The following is an 18,386-nucleotide window of genomic DNA, read 5'->3' as shown; positions in this document are numbered from 1 at the left end:
TCAGAAAATACCCACCCTTTCCACCCAAAAAAGACTTTGTTAACCATGGCATGTGGGACACCGTGTAATATTACTATTAATACTAACTTGCTTCATTTTTAAAAGGCTTAGTAAGTAGGAACTTCCCTGAATTTCATCAGTTGTCAGTTGGATAACATGTATAATTTGGGGGTGACAACAAAATAGCCATAAAAATATTTGGGAGTTCATAGCACTATGTGGTGTAAACATAGTACCAGCACTAAAATGTGGTATTTTTTCAGTTTCATCAAAATTAAAACTTCTACTGTTCAAAAGATATCACTGATAAATAGAAAAGCAAGCCACAAACATATATGTCTAGAAAAGGACTTACATCTAAAACATGTGAAGAACCCACCTAACACAGAAATAAGAGTACAGCCAACCCAAGTAAAAGATTTGATAAGATTTACAAAAGAGGATATATGTATGAATGGCCAATAAACTCGTAAAATAATGTCCAACATCCTAAGTCATCAGGAAAATGCAAATTAAAGCCATAATGAGTAATTACTCTATACACCTATTAAAATGACTAAAATCAGAAAGACTCACAACACCAAGTGCTGGAGGTGGTTATGGGCCATTGAATTCTCATACATTGTTGGTAGGAAATATTACAACCATTTTGGAAAACAGTCTGGTGGCATCTTATAAAGTAAATGCTTATCATCGAACCAACAATTCTCCTGCTAGGTATTTAACCCTCAAAAGGGGAAACGTAGTCTACAGAAAGAGCTATACATACAAAGACCAGCAGCAAACTGGGAACAGCCCGAACGTTCATTAACAGGTGAACGGATGGATGAACTGTAGCATAGACAGAGTGTGGAATACTACTCAGCACTAGCCAACTACTGACACACTATAAGCTCAAAAACATGCTGAATGAAAGAAGACACACACCAAGAAATACATACTGTGAGATTTCATTGGATATGTATACAAAATTCTAAACGGGGGAAATCAAGGGCAGAGGGCAGATGACGACAAGGGAACATGAGGGAACTTTCCGGGATGATGGAAATGTCTTTTGTCTTGATTTTGGTGATAGCTACACAGACGTATACATTTACCGAAACTCATTGAAACATACACTTCAAACGGATGCATTTTATTCTATGTATGTGTATCTGTATAGTAAAGAATTTAACCTTGCTCCCAAAGGGGTTCGACCTTCGCCTTCAGCCTTTGAGAGGTAAGGTCTTTGAAATGTCTTTGTTTACCTGGGGGCCATGGATTATGCCGATAGCCTAACAGTGTGGTGTAGATGTGAAGCCAGACACAGCAAATAATACACAGGGTGGGGGCAGACCCACAATGTGATACGAGGTGCAGGCTTTGGGTCACTCAGTATCAGCTGGCTGGAGGGGCTGAAGACTGGGATCAGCCACCTAAGCAACCACGCCTAAGTCCTGGAACCTTAATGAGACTCAGTAACGAGGCTCAGGCAGACTCCCCTGGTTGGCCATACTCCATCTGTTCCACAGAGACACTAAGAGAACACACATCCAAGACCTCCTGGGGAACAGACAATGGAAGCTTTGCACTTGTCTCTTTCCTGGTTTCTGCACTGTGCACTTCCTCCCTTGGCTGATTTTAACCTGTAGTCTTTCCCTGTAATAAACCATAACTGAGAGTCTAACAGCTTTTGGTATTTTCTGTGAGTCCCGCCAGCAAATGGTCAAATCACCTGTGAGTGGTTTGGGGAACATCCGAGAACATGCAATTGGCATAGGAAGTGAGGGCAGTCTTGTGGGGAACTGTTCTCTCGCTAACTCTGCAGTTTCCTAAACTCCCAAGGGGCTAGCTCTGAATTTTGGCAATATCATGTCTCAATCAGGATGATTTTTTTTAAATGGGATTTAAAAATTTTTGTGTGCATGTGTATATATTTACAGACACACACACTCCCAATGGAACACCAGGAAAGAATTTCTTAAAAAGGCAATATTGAAAGCACCTTACTATTTTGTGCTGCAAATTTTATAAACTTAGAAAAAACATGAAAGAGTGAGTATCAACTACTTAACAGAAATTATCTAGACAAATTGGTGAGCAAAAGAGGGGTTGCCATATACAAGTACTATTCTCTATAAATATTATTTAAGTGGCATGATTAAAGGTCATTTTTCTTTTTATGTTTTTCAGGATTTTCCAAATTAATGAAATAATAACTGTATACTGGGCAAATTTAGAATTATATACTAACATGTATTAGCAATTTAGATTTATAAAAATTTGAGAGTTAGAACCTTACAGTCCCAGGAAATACAAAACATTTAATCTCATTTATACACACACTCTGTTGCAGAGAAGAATAATGGGTGAGCAAAGGTTTTAAGCATGCAACATTTTATATTAGTATACCATTCTATAGAGGAAATAAAATAGAAAGCAAGTGTTCAAGGAGGAAAAGGAGTGATGTAAAGTATCCAACTATCAATAATAAGCTTATTTTGCAATTTTTAAAAACAGATGATGGTGGCTATCAAATCTCTGTACTGTTTTCTATTCAATTAGATTCATTTAAAAGAATGCTATTCCCCTGGCTGGTGTAGCTCAGTGGATTGAGCACGGGCCTGGGAACCAAGCAACCATAGTTCGATTCCCAGTCAGGGCACATGCCTGGGTTGCAGACCAGTTCCCAGCAGGGGACACACAAGAGGCAACCATACATTGATATTTCTCTCCCTCTCTCCTTCCCTTCCCCTCTAAAGATAAATAAATAAAATCTTAAAAAAAAAGAATGCTATTAACAATTTTCATTTAAAAGTCTAGCGTTTACAGTATATCAGAAGTGATATCTCTTTAGTTACCTGAACATTTGTTGAACAATTTTATACATGAATATACAGGTCTGTGGAGTGTGCATGTGTTTTCAAAATTATTTTCAGGGTGCCTGAGTGAGAGGTCTGATGGCCCCTCACATTCGCTATAAACCACATTTGGCTCACAGTAGGAAAAAAATATATATGCAGTGTTCAGTCTAATCCAAGGAGACTCTGCCACCTGGTGGCTTTCTGAGACATTTCTATGGTCTGGAGGCAGGAATAAAACTCTTTCCCTTTTCCAGGGAAGGGTGATGAACTGTTCCTGAAACACGTAATCAGGGAGGCGAGTAATTTGGTTACAGGACATATGAATACAGAGAAGGCAATAGAATAATTAATTCTGAATATCATCATTTAAAGCCAGGAAGTTATTGTTGGTAGTTTTTTACTGGACAGCGAAATATCTAAAACCTCTCACCTAAGATCAACTAATTTCAGAAGATCTTAGGGTGATAATTCATACAGTTATCTTTTGTAAATGTAAGTAAAACTTGCCTCTGCCACTTTGTTGTAGAGAAACAGAAAATATTTTTTGATCTATTTATGTGCACTGGGGAAAAGTGGAATCAGCACCGACTCTAGTATTTATAGCTCTTTATTGAAAAAGCACATGTAAATTCGTATTACCTGCTTTCAATGGCTTTTTGAAATTCTTGTTGCTTAATGATGTTTTAATTTATCAATGTTTCTGTCAAAAAGAAGCAAAAAAACCCCAAAGAAATATGGACTTTGTCATAGTGAATCCAGTAGCTATATTTCTAACTTCTTCAAAACCATTCAAGGACTCCTCAGAATCATAAGATAATAGAACCTTTGAAATGGCCCCACCTCTAGCATAAGAGAGTTGAACTCATATGTGTGTTCTCCTGCTGCAGTCCTAGATAACTTGAAACAGGCAGAAAAGAAAATACATTTTCATGATGCTGCTTCACAATCTTCGGAGTTATGGATGACATGCAAACCAGACTACAGCTGATTCCTGAACTCCCTGTCACTTTAACAGCAGTGCCTATCATGTCTGGGCTCAAAATAGCCTCAGTTTAATCGACACTGTGAATAATGGAGAGTTTCATAACCCCTGTAACAGGGGACAGTAACCAATATAGAAATGAAGATGAAAACCGAAGTGGAACATCAGCCTTGATTAAATGCCGACTTGAAAGTGGTCAAGAGCCAAAGAAAGTCAGACTGAAACTAATATGCCTGGATGACTTCAGTTCCAGTTAAAGTGAAGGCGGAGCTGGCTGTTCTCTCATTACAGACTCTAGAAAAAATGTAACATGAAAATTATCACTTCCTGTCTTGGCATAAAAAGAGGGTATGGAGTTGGGAATCCAGCATCCCTCTTGCTCTGTTCCTCTCATTTAAAGTCCCTGGAAGACACATAAATTACTGAACGTGTCTGAATAATGACCCCAAAGGAATGAGGAGCCATTCCCGGCATTCAGGTCCTGTCTCTCCATGTTAAACTGACATCCATGTACATCAGCATAATTTAATTCTGTGGTTACACCGCGCCGCATTCACTTATGTGCCAGGGTCCTGCGAGGGCAAAATGATGGTTTAGTTGAAGTGACAGATTTTTAGCTTCCAATGATGTTAAACAAAGCATGTAAACTACACCTCCAAGAATAAAGAATTCCATCCTCTTCTTCTGAGTAGATCCGGAATCACAAGCTATTCTGCTGAATGAGACTTTGATTACGAAACTCTCAGTCATTCACTTCTGGCTGCTACCTCACCCACGTTCATGTGGCTGGTGGTTTTCCACTGAGGTGGGACCCCCTCCTCTGGTCATCAGTGAGGAGATTGGTGCCCCTGGAGTGGGCAGTTCAGAAAATAGGGACCTGGGGGGTACCCGGTGTCTTATGAAGTCACCCTGGTGACTATGACCCTTGAAAACCCCAGATCCTCTGACCGTCTGTGTTAAGGGAGCAATGCACAGGAAATACTTCCTGCAAAATGGAAAGGGACACTTTGGGTGATTCTGAAACCGCAGCCTCCCTTGGGGGGCTGCTGAAGGGGACAGGGCCTCGGCCGCATGAAGCCGGGTCAGTGGCTTGTATCACTTCACCGAGTGTCTAAATCTATAGTGCGTGTTACAGGGCGACAGTGGACAAATGTTAACAGCACGCACGTCCTTACATTAACTTACATAGGTGCAAACGTGTCCCCCCTTACTGCGAATATTTTGCATTATAGTTTGGGGTAACTTTTTATCCAAAGAATATTATTTGATCTCTCAGAACCCTACAGAACAAAGTATCACCATGATACAATTTTTCCCTACATTTCAGAGAATTGCAATCACTAATTGTTCCTCTATCCACTAAATTTCATATCAGTCCTAAACGCTTATAAAGTCATAAAGTAGTACAAACTACAAAGTGGTCTACCACTTAACAATTTGTGTGGTTATTTTCAGTGTTTTAAGAGTGTGCTATGGATGAATCACAGTAAAACACTTGGGACTCTCCCAAATCCTACCATATAAGATGTTGTCTCTGTATTAGAAAGACTGTGAAAAGGTGCCATCACCTCACACTTACACAGCAGAGAACTTCTACCTTTTAGTCATAAACAAAACCGAAAGCACCATGGGAAAGGCCCCTCCCCAGGTGGGAGTCAGTCCTGCGTTCACGAAACCAAGGTGCGTGCAATTCGCATCCCTGGGCCTGGTCTCAGCTGAGGCTTGTTGCCTTACTGGTCTGCTTGGAGGGCAGACAAGTCACCCCTCAGTGCTGGAAGGAGCGCACTGTCGAGCTATTATTCGAAATCCCTCTGGGCTAGAAATCTCCCGCTTTCCTCTCGTGATTGAAAATGAGAGCAGATAGTAAGACAAGACTGAAAATCACGCTGACAAGTAAATTATGAAAAAAAGTAAAACATTAATAAGAAGCGAGCTGAGTGAGATTCTCTGTGTCCCTCTTCACACAAAGCCCACGTGCGGTTGGGAGGCTGGGGCATCATCCTGGGCCTGGAGGTCAGAGCAGGCAGCTCAAGTTCTCGCACGTTACCCGGTAGCTCTTTGACTCTGGATCCTGCTCTAAACTTCGGCTTCTCATACACAGCATGAGGGGATTTGACTACACAGCTTCTAAGAGCTCTTAGCCTTAACCCACCGGTTCTTTTTCTTTTTCTTTTTCACAAACTCGGAAACTGTGTCTTAAGTGTGTCTCTAAATGACAACAAGGTTCACAGGGGACTCAATACAGGTTAGTTGAACGCCTAAAGTAGTTTTGGGGACCGAGAACAAGATGGTCTTCTTTGGCAATTATTCGATAAACTAATTTCTGATCTTTCTATTTCACACTATGAGAGAATGCTATGTACCAGCAGGCAGCTGAACCAAATAAAACATCTCTTATAATTGACTCCAGCCCTGTTTGAGCTGTGTGGCTCAAGAATCAGACTCTCCCGTAAGCTTAAAGAATCATTTATTTCCTGCCCATATCCTCATGCCCAGAATGGAAATCTCTACCTCCTGTGGATTGCATTATACGAACAAAATCGAAGAAATGAGATTTCTAGTAAAGAGAAGTGCTTTGTACCTTCTGAACAAAGAAAGCAGCAAGCAGATTTGTTTACTTCAAATCTGAACTGAAATGCTAGAAAACAAAATTATTTTAAAGCAGCTAATGCTGAGCAGAAAATAAAAGCATAGAAACTGCTGCGACTTGCATGAAAGAGCTAAACATTTACCTCTACTACTTGTTTTTATTTCCTGGGTCAAATCTGCATTATTTCACCCTTTACCTGAGACAAAGTACTTTTTGATTTCTAAATTTCTCATCTAGAAAAAGTGAATAAAGTTCATGGAAAACTGGTCCAGATCAAGTCTAGAGTCACTGCTAGTTCCTGTGATGATTCTTCTTCTTCTTCTTCTTTTGGGGGGCATTATAGAAGTTATAGAGTTCATATCAAAAATCCATTTCAACATGGATAAACCTTGAGGACATTATGCTTAGCAAAATAAGTCATAAAAGGATACATACTGCGTGATTGCTATCACATGAAGTATATAAAGTAGTCAAAATCATGGAAACAGATGGCGTTAAGTAGTTACACGGGTCTCGTGGGAGAAAGGAGAAGGACTGGGCTTAGAGCCGGTAGAGTTTCAGGATTCCAAGGTGAAACATTTCTGGAGATCTCTTACACGACAGTGTGAATATACTTAACACTACTGAACTGTGCACTCAAAATTTAAGATGGCCAATTCGATGGTGAGCCTTTTGCCACAATGAAAGATTTGTTTCGGTTTAAGAGTAAAGAGGACATTTAAAACCATCCCAAATTCAGTCACTTAGAGAAAATTCTCACGAACCAGCTGATGCGTGTCTGCCCAATGTGTTGCCTACTGTTCAACAGTACAGGAAAGCCTACCCCATGGTACTGTCCGCTGGGACCCAAATAGTGCGCATGAGGCAGTTCTCATGGGCAAGGACATCAGCAATTACAGTAAAGGGCCAGGAGCTCTTATAATAAGGGGACAGCCCGGGGCTGCAGAGCCCGGACATTCTCCTGAAGGCGGCAGCGAGTCCTCGCAGAGCGCTGGTGTGCAGGGGACGCGGCTGAATTCTAACCTAGGAAGACCTCTCCGGCTTCAGTGTGGAGAACGCAGGGGGTGGTGGGTCTCGCCCCTGGTTAGGGGGGCGCATCTAGGTGGCGGAGGCGGCGGGCTAGGTGAGGCGAGCGAAGGCCGAGCCAGCTCATGTGGTGCCGATCATTTTGGACTTGCGTGTTTTCATTTGCTATCCCATTAGCATCATCCCAGCTTATTAAAAAAATGTTGGTAATCATTTTTAACGGCTTCGTGGTGTTTCATCAGATGAATATTTTATGATTTATTTAACTACTCTTCTATACTGGAAGCTTGTTTCTACGTTTTTTCGTTCTTCTTCAGAAGCTTTGTTCTAAATTTACTCTAAAACAAGCAGATTGTATGGTGTGGTATGTGATCCTTATCCACATTGTAAGAATATTTTCCCTAGTGTTAAGATTATACTAATTTCTTGCAGCAGATGGCACAAGAAATATTTTGTAAAAGTGCAAGATAATGTGCAAGATAATGCTACCAAAAGGGTGTGTGTGTGTGTGAATATAAACAGCTTTATTTTGTCCCAAAAGACCATTCTAGATCGCAGGCTTCCAAAAAATCCATAACCTAATAATATACCCCATATGTTTCATGAAACAGGGGAGGCTGTGGGTCTGAGCTCCACAGCGCATTACTTTATCCAGGCGAAAGGTCAAGTGCTGCAGAAGGCCAGAGCTAAAAATAAAGTGTGGCACTGGTAAAATTAAGGAGTTGGTCAGGGGGAGGTGAGTCATGCCCAGTGGGCACTCCCACAACCTTCCACACACCCCAGCAACCTCCTCAGCCAGGGAAGGCAAATCGGTTCTTATACGAAAGTCATTCTGATAATGATACTAGTAATTTCAGTCACAACACAGAGTAGCTTCATCCTCTAGCAGCTTTGTTCCCAAAGACCAGATTTGATTGGATTCGAATGTAGGAAGGCCTCCTTGCCTTTGGTAGAGAGAATGGGTTGGAGGCCAAGATCTGGTCCTCACAGATGCTCTACGGGCCCATCTGCCATTTGTCCATTTATACAAGGTCTGTGGGGAGGCGCTGCCCCATGAAGCAGGGGCCTCTGAAAAGCTGAGCCTCCCTGAGAGTTCATTAGTGGTCTGGCAGGACTTAGTGGATCAGGAAAATCACAATAACAATATGGATGTTCTGCAGCCTGTGCACAGGCTGGGAGAGGACTTTGTGTGTGATCCCTTCCTCCCTGCAATCCTGGATGTTCCTGGGGACATCCAAATAATTCATGCCTGTTGTGCTCTTTATAAGGTGGCATCTCTTCAGGAAATCGTCCAGCTATTGCTCCTTCGGACGCAAGTCAAACCTTTTCAGGACTGAAAAGAAACCTTCCTTTTCCAGCCTCTGAGAGAGAAAGAGAGATGAGATATTGCTACTTGGCAAAGTTTCCATGTAAATCCTATGTTTGGGATTTTCAATTTTTTCTTCTTGTTAGGAGTCACAGGAAGATGGTGGAGAACAAGCAGGGTAATTCATGCAAACTTTTGAAGAGTATCTGCTATGTATGTATAGGACACAAGTATGTATGTATAGGGCTACGAAGTCATAAAGACTGTCTTCTTGGAGCTCACATTCTAATTGGAGAATTAAGATAATGATTACATACCAGGCACACAGTCCAGGAGAGAGCTCATTCCCCACTAGAACATCCAGGAAGAGAAATCGGCAGGGAAGTTTTTTAAAAGGATTTTATTATTTATTTATTTTTAGAGAGAGGGGAAGGGATGGAGAAAGAGTGGGAGAGAAATGTTAATGTGTAGTTGCCTCTTGCTCACCCCCTACTGGGGACCAGGTCAGCCACCCAGGCATGTGCCCTGACTGGGAATCAAACTGGTGACCCTTTGGTTCACAGGCCAACACTGAATCCACTGAGCCACATCAGCGAGGGTGGAAATGTTCTGATGGACAGTTGTTTCTTTCTAATTAGAACCTGTATATTTACGACTAAATTCAAAATTTTATAAAAACATGTCATTCCTAAAGTCGTTAAAGAGTATGCAAAAGCAAATGCTTAACACTTAGACCGAGTGTCTTTTCTAATTAGACAACAATCTGTGAGTTCATTTTCAACTTTCATTTTACTCAACTGACTCACACCTTTGGAGGAACTAAAAACAAAGCAAGTTAGGCTGGTGTTGTTGTTGGCTTGCTGTGTCCCCACCTCGCATGGGATCTAAAAACCAGGGAAGTGCTTTTCAGAGACTCACAGGAAAAGAAGAAAAAAGCAGAGAGCTGAATAGTCAAGACAGACAATTAGTTACATGGATGACTGCTGTATACCTTATGAAACTTGAAATTAATAAAAACAAATTGAAAGAATGTATTTTAGTAATAAGAATTCTCACCAGCCAAGTCTACAGAACCCACTAAACCACTGTTTTTTAGTTGATTTAAGAATGTAATTCGAATGACAAGAATTGACCAAATTCCAACTGTGTGTTGCCCCGTGTGGCTGCAAAGCTCAATAAAACAAAGGACTCAGCTTTCAGAACTATGGGCTAATGAGGGAGAGAGACGTGTCAATACAGGTTAATGACACAATACCATTTACAACTATTAAATTAGTTCTTAAAACTATTCAGATTAGCCATGGCTGGTGTGGCTCAGTGGACTGAGTGCTGGCCTGCAAACCAAAAGGTCAGGTTCTGGGAACCCGCCTGGGTTGCAGGCCAGGGCCCCAGCAGGGGGCGCATGAGAGGCAACCACATAGTGATGTTTCTTTCCCTCTCTTTCTTCCTCCCTTCCCCTGTCTAAAAATAAAATAACTAACTAAAAATAAAAAAAACTATCCAGATCTATACAGCAAAGTATTGGCAAGTGTTACGGGGCAGAACTGAATTTCCCAGAAACTCGTATGTTGAAGTTCTAACCCCAGGACCTCAGAATGCGACTGTATTTGGAGAATAGGGTCTTTATATCTCCAAAGATACAACGCTGGGTAAACGAGGCCCTGACTCATGTGGCTCAGGTGTCCGGGCGTCGATCCACCAGGTCACTGGCTGGCTTCCCTGTCAGGGCACATACATGGATTGCGGGCCAGGGCATGTGCGAGAGGCCATCAATGATGTTTCTGTCTCATGTCGATGTTTCTCTCCCTCTCTTCTTCCTCCCTTCCCCTCTCTCTAATAAATAACATCTTCAAAAAGAAAAAGAAGTTAAACCACATGGGGTGGCTAAGGCGGATAAAAGGAATTCGAGCAGATGACCAGTTTGAGACAAGACACCAGGACTAGGCGCCACAGTTCATGGATTCAGCCGAAACTAAAGGCGGATGTGGCTGGAGAGGAGTGAGGCTAAGTCAGCTTTGAAGTGTTAAGACTTTATCCTGTAAAAGTAGAGAGACATCCTACAGGATTCAAACAGGGAAGTAGCACCTCGGAGTAACCAAGATGAAGGTCAGTTCCCCAACTTCAGGGTAAGTCCCAGCGGAAATAAGCGGCTGAAAGGCAGATAGATACCCGCAAAGTCAGCCCAGGGACCTAAACTGTACGCGCCCTGAAGGCAGGGTCAGGGTCTTGGTCATTTTTGCTTCCTTGCCGCCGAACCCAACACCTGGTGACTGAAAAAGAAAGAAAGAGAAAGAGAGGGAGGCACGGAGGTAGAAAGTGAAATTTGCTGAATGGAACCCAACTCACACTGAGGAGGGAACAGCGGAACTTGGGAAAGCCTCGCTCCTGGGGAGGCTGGGGTTGGAGGTGCCGGGCAGCTCTGCCCGGGGCTGGAGGGGTCCTCAGCGCCGGGGCCTCTCGAGGCCGCCAGCAAGTCGATTCCAATAAAGGGAGCATCACCTGCCTCCGTTGCGCGGTACCGGCGGACGTGAAGACTTAGCGCAGTGCACAGCGCAAAGCAACCGCTGAGTGAAGTTTGGGGGAGAAGCGTGTCCTTCCCACGGGGTCGTAGCCTCGCAAACGCGGTGGAGGAACCCCCAGGACGAGTGAGGGGCCCGTAGGCAGCTGGGCGCAGCGAGTTCGAGACGTGAGTTTTGTCCTATCGCCCCGAAGCAGGACCAGCACCCTGCGCCGGCCTCAGCATCTCGGCCGGCTGACCCCGCAGCCCCGGGAGCAGCCGGGCCACCGCGCCCGCTCACCTGCGTCCGGCTCCTCCCGGGCCTCTGGGGCCGCTGCGGGCGTCTCCGTGAGCACAGTCCCTCCCGACGGCCGCGGCGGCGGCGCACGGTCCGCACTGGGGCGCCAGAGCCGCTCCAGGAGCCGCGGCGGAGACTGCGGCTCAGGGGCGCAGGGGGAGGCGGCCGCGGCAGCGGAGGGCCGCGCGCCCCGCGAGCCTGGCGGGCGGAAGGGGGCGCGCCCGCTCCAGCCAGCGTTCCCGCCAACCGGGTCTCCCCGGCGGCTGGGAACCTGGAGCCAGGCTGCTGCGCGCCGCGCAGGGCACAGAACCGTGGGGCGCACGGATCCCACCCAGCTTCCCTCCAGCCCCGTCCCTAGTTCGCACCTGGTCGCGTCCCCACCGCTCCCCAAGACGCGGAACCTTGGCTCCTGTCCCCTGGTGTGACCCATTCTTGCTCCGGGAGGAGCCGCGGGGCACTGGGCTGGGCTGTGGGGGCTCAGCTTCCCGCGAGGTAGAGGTTGCCACAGGTAACGGGACAGCGCCCACTGTCCCAGCCCGCAGCGCCCCTCGGGGAGCCCGGGAAGAGCCCTGCAGAGGCGGCCAGGAGGGATGCGGAAGACCCCTCCACCGCGCCCGGCCGTGTGCCCGCCACCCCCGGGGCCGAGTAGGGAGGCCACGGGAAGCCGGGTGCCGGCGCTGGTCTGCTCCTCCCTCCGGCCCTCGGCCGCGAGCGAGGACCTGGTAGCGCCCCTTACAGCGGGTTGGTGGCCCGGGTGGGGGAGAGCTCCTGAAGCGCTCACCAACCAGGAATATCGGGATTCTCTGAACCCCAGCACCGGGCCAGGTAAGGGCAGGTCAAATGCAAGCGAGGAGTTCATCTAAAGGCAACTCTGTCCCTTCTGTATTAAGCTAATCGCCCTGCTCCCCTCTGGGTAAAGCAGAGCAATTTCCCAGGCTGACAGAGTCCTGCACCAGGCGCTGCTACGGAGACGCGTTCCGCCACCCAGGCCGCCCGCTTTCGCAGAGTGAACACGGGGGACTTACCATGGACCTCTCCCCACCCCGGCTGCTCGGGGAAGCGTCTGCTCGTGACCAAACTCTCTGTCCTATTGGAATTTCCCTAGAACGTTTTCTTAGGGTACTCGAGGTTCACGCTCAGCTTTCCATATCTTAGCCGAGTTGGTGGGTGGGCGGGGGGGGGGGCGGTGCGCAAGCGCGTGATTCGCCTTAGTGGGTGCCATCAAGGAGTTTTCCAAAGTGACGGTACCATTTCACATCCCCACCCGCAGTGCGTGAGGATTCCAGTCGTTCCACACCCCTGCCAACCCTTGCCAACTGTTCTTTCTAACTTCAGCATTCTGGGCTGTAGTGGTATCTCACTGTGGGGTTTTTTTTTAATGACTGAATCATAAAGGTGCTGAAAATTGGCTTATAGAAACGGTGCTTTCATGTGATTCAACTTAATATACTTTCCGTGGTGAGCAATAATGTTGAACGCCTTATCATATATTTATTAACTATGCACATAATCTCTTTTGCCAAGTCTATGTTTCCTTCCAATACTTCATCCAATTTTAAATAGGGTTGGGTGTCTTTTTCCTCTCCGATGGGTAGGTGGCCTTTCCACTCTTCGTGGTGTGTTACGTGTTCCACTGTGCCCCCTTCAAAGTCCTGTGTTAAAGTTAGGACTCCTAGTACCTCTGAACGTGAGTGTATTTGAAGATAGGGCCTTTAAAAAAATAAATAAGTTAAAATGCGGCCCTTCAGGGTGGGCCCTAATCCATATGATTCCTGACCTCACAAGACAAGGAAATTAGAACACACACAGATGGAAGATGGAGGAGGACAGGTGAGAAGGCCGACATTTGCAAGCCGAGGAGGGAGGCCCGGGGGAGAGGCCACACCTGCCCCGCCTTGATTTTGGACTTCCAGCCTCCAGAATCGTGAGAAAATAAATTCGGTGTTTAAGTCACCAGTCTGTGGTAATATTTTGTTTTAGGGCAAACCCTAGCAAACTGATGCATAATGTAATTGATTAATTGAAGTTCAATAAACCGAACTTATTGATATTCTTCATGGTTAACTTATTTTTTTAAAATTTTTGTGTTAAATCCATTATTAATTTTTTAAATTGCTGATAAAATAAAATAAAATGGGTAGTTTCTAAAGGTATACCCATGGGGGGGGGGAACTACTATATGGCAAAAAAAAATTCAGTATCATGCTTCATGAGGAAACATTAGAAGTGTTACAAATAAAGTCAGTACTTGCCCTGGCTGGTGTGGCTCAGTGGATTGGGCGCTGGCCTGTGAATCAAAGGGTCGCCAGTTCAATTCCCAGTCGAGGAACATGCCCGGGTTGTCTGCCAGGTCCCCAGTAGGGGGCACACTAGAGGCAATCACAGGTTGATGTTTCTCTTCCTTTCTCCCTCCCTCCCTTCTTCTCTCTCTAAAAATAAATTAAAAATTAAAAAAATAGAGTCAGGAAAAACACAATGTCTGTCATCTCCATTATTTTTTAACATTTGATGGATGATGTTGGCCAATGCAATTAACAGAGAAAAAACCACGAGGGACACAGTAATTGGAAAGGTCATTTTACTTCTTAAATGATTATAATTCACAGGTGATTTGGTTTCTGACCTGGAAAACTCAAAGGGATCAATTGAAAAACTGTTGCAACAATGTGAAACTTCTTTAACATGATTCAATCCAGATCTAAAAAGGTCAATAGTCTTTCTATAGGCAAACAACACTCTTTGGAGAAATATAAGAAAGAATCCCATTTAAAACAGCATCAAAAAGATAAAGTATCTCCTATGAATAAAAGTCCCAAAGCATCTAGTGCTCATGGTAAAACTATTGAATGTTACCTAGAAATGCAAATTCTTCTTTAAGTAGCCTTGTGATTGAATGTAATCTCAATGAAAATATTTTTACATTAGGCAAATATAGATACAGACAGTACAAGAATACAGGAGTACCCAGCAAATCTAAAACAATGGTCCCGGAGCCACAGTAATGCTACTCCGTCATGATCACTGGATCTTTAAATACCTTGAAGTCAGGTGGTATCAGTCCTTGAACTTATGTCTGCTTTTTTTCGAAGTTATGTTGGCCATGCTAAGTCCTTTGCATTTCTGTAGGAATTTCAGAATCAGTTTGTGTCAGTTTCTACCCCAAGAAAGCCCGCAGAGATTTTGATCAGAGTTGCATTACATCTATTATGTCGGATTTAGTTCTGAGTATTTTATCTTTGAGATGCTATTGTACATGTTACTTTTATTCAGTTTCCAAGTTCATTGTTAACATATAGAAACAAGTTATGTTTGTACCTTGCTCTTGTGTCCTGGTATACCTGGATATTGGATTTCTAACTTCCAGGACGGTGAGAGAAAAAATTTCTATTTATTATCCGGTTTGTGATCATCTGTTACAGCAGCCCTACAAAACTGATGCAGAGCTATTGGGACATCTGACTCAAATTGTCGATTTGCCTCTTTCTTCAATATTTATTTCACGTCTCTTAAACCTCTGGATTTAGATGCAGAAACAGGATTGTTATGTCCTCTTGATAAAGCAACCTCTTTATTCTTTCTAAAATGATTTTACTTATTCCTGATAATATTCCTTTAACTGTAGCTTTTTCCAACTTTTAAATTTTTAACCTATCTGTGTCTTTATATTTAAAGTGCATTTCTTGTGGATGCATATACTTGGTCTTAGTTTCTTTCCCATGTGAGTCTCTGCTTTGACTTAATTACTTTTGTGTGCTATCTTGAGGCTGCACTTGATGTCTTTTTGAAAAGTAGTAAGGTTTTACCCTGCTTGGTGTAGCTCAGTGGATTGAGCGTGGGCCTGTGAACCAGACGATTGCAGTTCGATTCCCAGTCAGAGCATATTCCTGGGTTGCAGGCCAGTTCCCAGCAAGGGACACCTGGGAGGCAACCACACATTGATATTTCTCTCCCTCTCTTCTTCCCTTCCCCTCTAAATATAAATAAATAAAATATTTTTAAAGCTTTAAAAAAGAAAGAAAAGTAGTAAGGTTTTTGTTTATTAGTTTTGTGTGCTGTTTATAGGTTTTTAATAAAAATTAGAGACCTAGAATACTATTTTAAAAATAGCTGTATGTGAGCTCCCTCTAGTGGCCATATTGACTAATGTTATCAACTTCGAACAACTCTCCCAGGGCTTCATTTACCCTTGCACGGTGGGCACATTTGGCAGCTGTGTAATTCCTTATTCCACTTTTGTGTTTCCTGGAGCAGTAAGTAAATTTGTTTTGTCCCAGAGACACTTAGCGCCCAAGCAGGAAGCTTGGCACTCTCAGAACCTGGCAAAGCAGCATCAATTATGATGTTATTACCACCTTAATAATTAATTCCAAAGCATATGTAATAGTTGACATGGGATCCTCATGGTAAGCGGCATGTAAAGGATGACTTTCATTAGCATAAAATAAAAGGGCAGGAACACAACTTTCAACTATGTATAGTGACTCCTTTGCAACTTCCTTTGAATCCATAATTATTTCAAAATAAAAGTTTAAAAATATCATTGGTCATGATAAATGGAAATGGATCCAGACTCTCCAGCTAAAAGAATAAGAGTGTCAATTTAGAATTTTACAAAGGAAAAATAAAATGTAGAGTTTACAGGGAACATAAACACATAGAGTGGTTAGAAGTAAAGGGATATAAAAAGCTAAATTAGGCAAAAAGAAACCAATGGAAAGCAGATGTTGCTCTTTCCTTTAGGGCGAGAAGATTTAAGGCAAAAGCATTACTGAAAATGAAGAGTGCTGCAACTTAACGATAGCAAATAAAATTCACCCAGAAAGTGTAACAACTCGAACACTGTATGCCTTTAAAAACAAAGCCCTGAAATATGTACCGAAAAATTTAACAGAACTACAAGAAGAAATTGATAAGTTCACCATTGAAGTGGCTATGATTTCATACAGTAGACAGTGTATTATAGACCATCATATTTCTGAGGTATAATTACTCCTACTTTATATGATGAAGTTCCACGCACCTGCATTTCATGGTGGGCCGCAAGAATCAAGGTGGGTTCCAGCTGCTCCAATTTTTGGAAAAAATAGTGTGCTAGGAATTGAAGAATGTTATTTCTCTACTTATTCAACATTTATTGAACAGCCATTATGTTTAAGGTAGCATGTTAAAAGAGGCAGGCGTTGTACGTATTTAGTTTAGCCATTTAATAGACGTGCATAGAGATTTGGGGGGGATTGCCCTGAAGCCCCTCCTTCCACAGACACTCTCAATTAAGTGCTGTCTCCCTAAAGAAATGTCTTTGATGGATGGAACAAGAAAAGTGAAGAGTTTCTACAATTATGCCTTCAAAACATTATCTTTTAAAACTGAGAAAATACTAAAGCAAGAATTAGTGGCGGACCCACTCAGCTGTACAAAGCAACTGAATTTGAATGAAGAGACTCCCTTCTGTCAAGCGGAGGAGACCAGTAGACTGCCTTTCTCTCCCTGTTGCCGTCTCATGGATTGCACCTGAATCCCAGGGACGTCTACTATGTCAGATACGAGGATGAGGAGTGTGGGCCTGGGGGCCGGGTCTTCCTCTGTCCGAGTTGGCATCAGCTCCTTACTCCTTTCCGGTCTTCAGTCATTGCCCCGTCAAGGTCACTGCGGACACTGGCCTTTTTCCAGCCACCAGGCTCTAAGGGCCGGGCCTCCTCTCAGTTAACGTGGGAGCCCTCGAACAGCACTGTGGCCGGGGACCTGCGCGGACCTGGGGGTCGTTCTCCTGGCCCTGCTCACACCTGGACTGGACCACCGCTGCGGGGCTGTGTCTGACCTTCGCAGCAGAAGGACATCCGGCCCCTTCCCCTGCCTCCTTGCTGCCTCCCTGGGCTCCAGAGAGTGTGTATGCGTGTTAGGGGGTGTCTTTTCTAACGCCTCCTCTTCTCCCTCTGACAAGTGTCCTGCTCCTCTTTCCCCAGGTTTGGGAAAGCGGGATATAACCTCAGGGAGGGTGACTGGGCAGGAAATGCCGCCCCCTCAGGTGCTCCACCAGGTTCACTGTTTACACCGAAGTCTTCCTCTTCCTTTGGAAAGCCTCATGCCAAGAACAGACACTTTTCTCCACTTTCTGATGTTTTCTTTTTCTGAGGTAATGACATAGAACGTCTAACTGATGAAAGGAGGAAGGGGTCATGAGGTTAAAAAAAAAAAGCAGCATATTTAAAAAAAACTCATTCATTAAAATTGCAAATTGATGTTCTTTAACAGTATGGATGAGCGAAAACGGTCCCTCTGGTAACATTTATTAAGCTCTGGTTTTAATATTAACAGGGATAAAGCCAGTGTTTCAAAAATGATGGGTAGGATGGACCCAACACTGAACACTAGGGAAGCCAGTTCAGGATGTACCGAGAAAATGGATCAAGGCAACTCCGGGGGTGGGATGGCTGGTCGTGGCTGGAGGGCATTATTACCCACGCGTAACAATAAGCTCGGTTGGGCCATAAAATACTGATTTGCTGCTGGAATCTCGGATCCAGTAAGGAGGGGATGTGAGGATGAGGTGGGAGAGGAGTTGTGGACTTCTCTTTAGAATGGGGGACAGATGTCTGCCTGTTGGAGGGGGTGTGCCGACCCCACTGGAGAGTCCCCAAGATCACCACCTCCAGCCACCGCTGGGTCTCTTCCTCAGGGATGAGGGTCTTCATTTAGAAGGAAGACCCTCTGATCATCTGTTTCAGGATTCCGAGGTTCCTCTGCTCCCAGAAATCACCTCCTTTAAGTAATGATGTCTGAAATCCTTCTCACAAAAGTTTTTGTTTCAGAGGATGTGAAAAATACAGGATGTGACTCAGGTAAC

At 44.1% G+C, this 18,386-nt stretch overlaps 1 long non-coding RNA gene across 1 annotated transcript in view; it reads right to left on the bottom strand.

The window, feature by feature from the left end:
- The window catches only part of LOC128626629 (uncharacterized), a 55,558-nt gene extending 42,890 nt beyond the window's left edge, over positions 1 to 12,668 (bottom strand). Inside the window, exon 1 of the long non-coding RNA XR_008390616.1 lies at positions 12,568 to 12,668. This is a non-coding gene — a long non-coding RNA (uncharacterized LOC128626629). The remainder of the gene's footprint in view (positions 1 to 12,567) is intronic.
- Positions 12,669 to 18,386: the final 5,718 nt, after the last annotated feature.

This window comes from Artibeus jamaicensis, unplaced genomic scaffold (assembly GCF_021234435.1).
Source record: "Artibeus jamaicensis isolate MK-2021 breed Jamaican fruit bat unplaced genomic scaffold, CSHL_Jam_final scaffold_833, whole genome shotgun sequence".
Taxonomy (NCBI): domain Eukaryota; kingdom Metazoa; phylum Chordata; class Mammalia; order Chiroptera; family Phyllostomidae; genus Artibeus; species Artibeus jamaicensis.
Note: the sequence above shows the minus strand (reverse complement) of the source record. Positions and strands in the feature narration are given on the sequence as shown.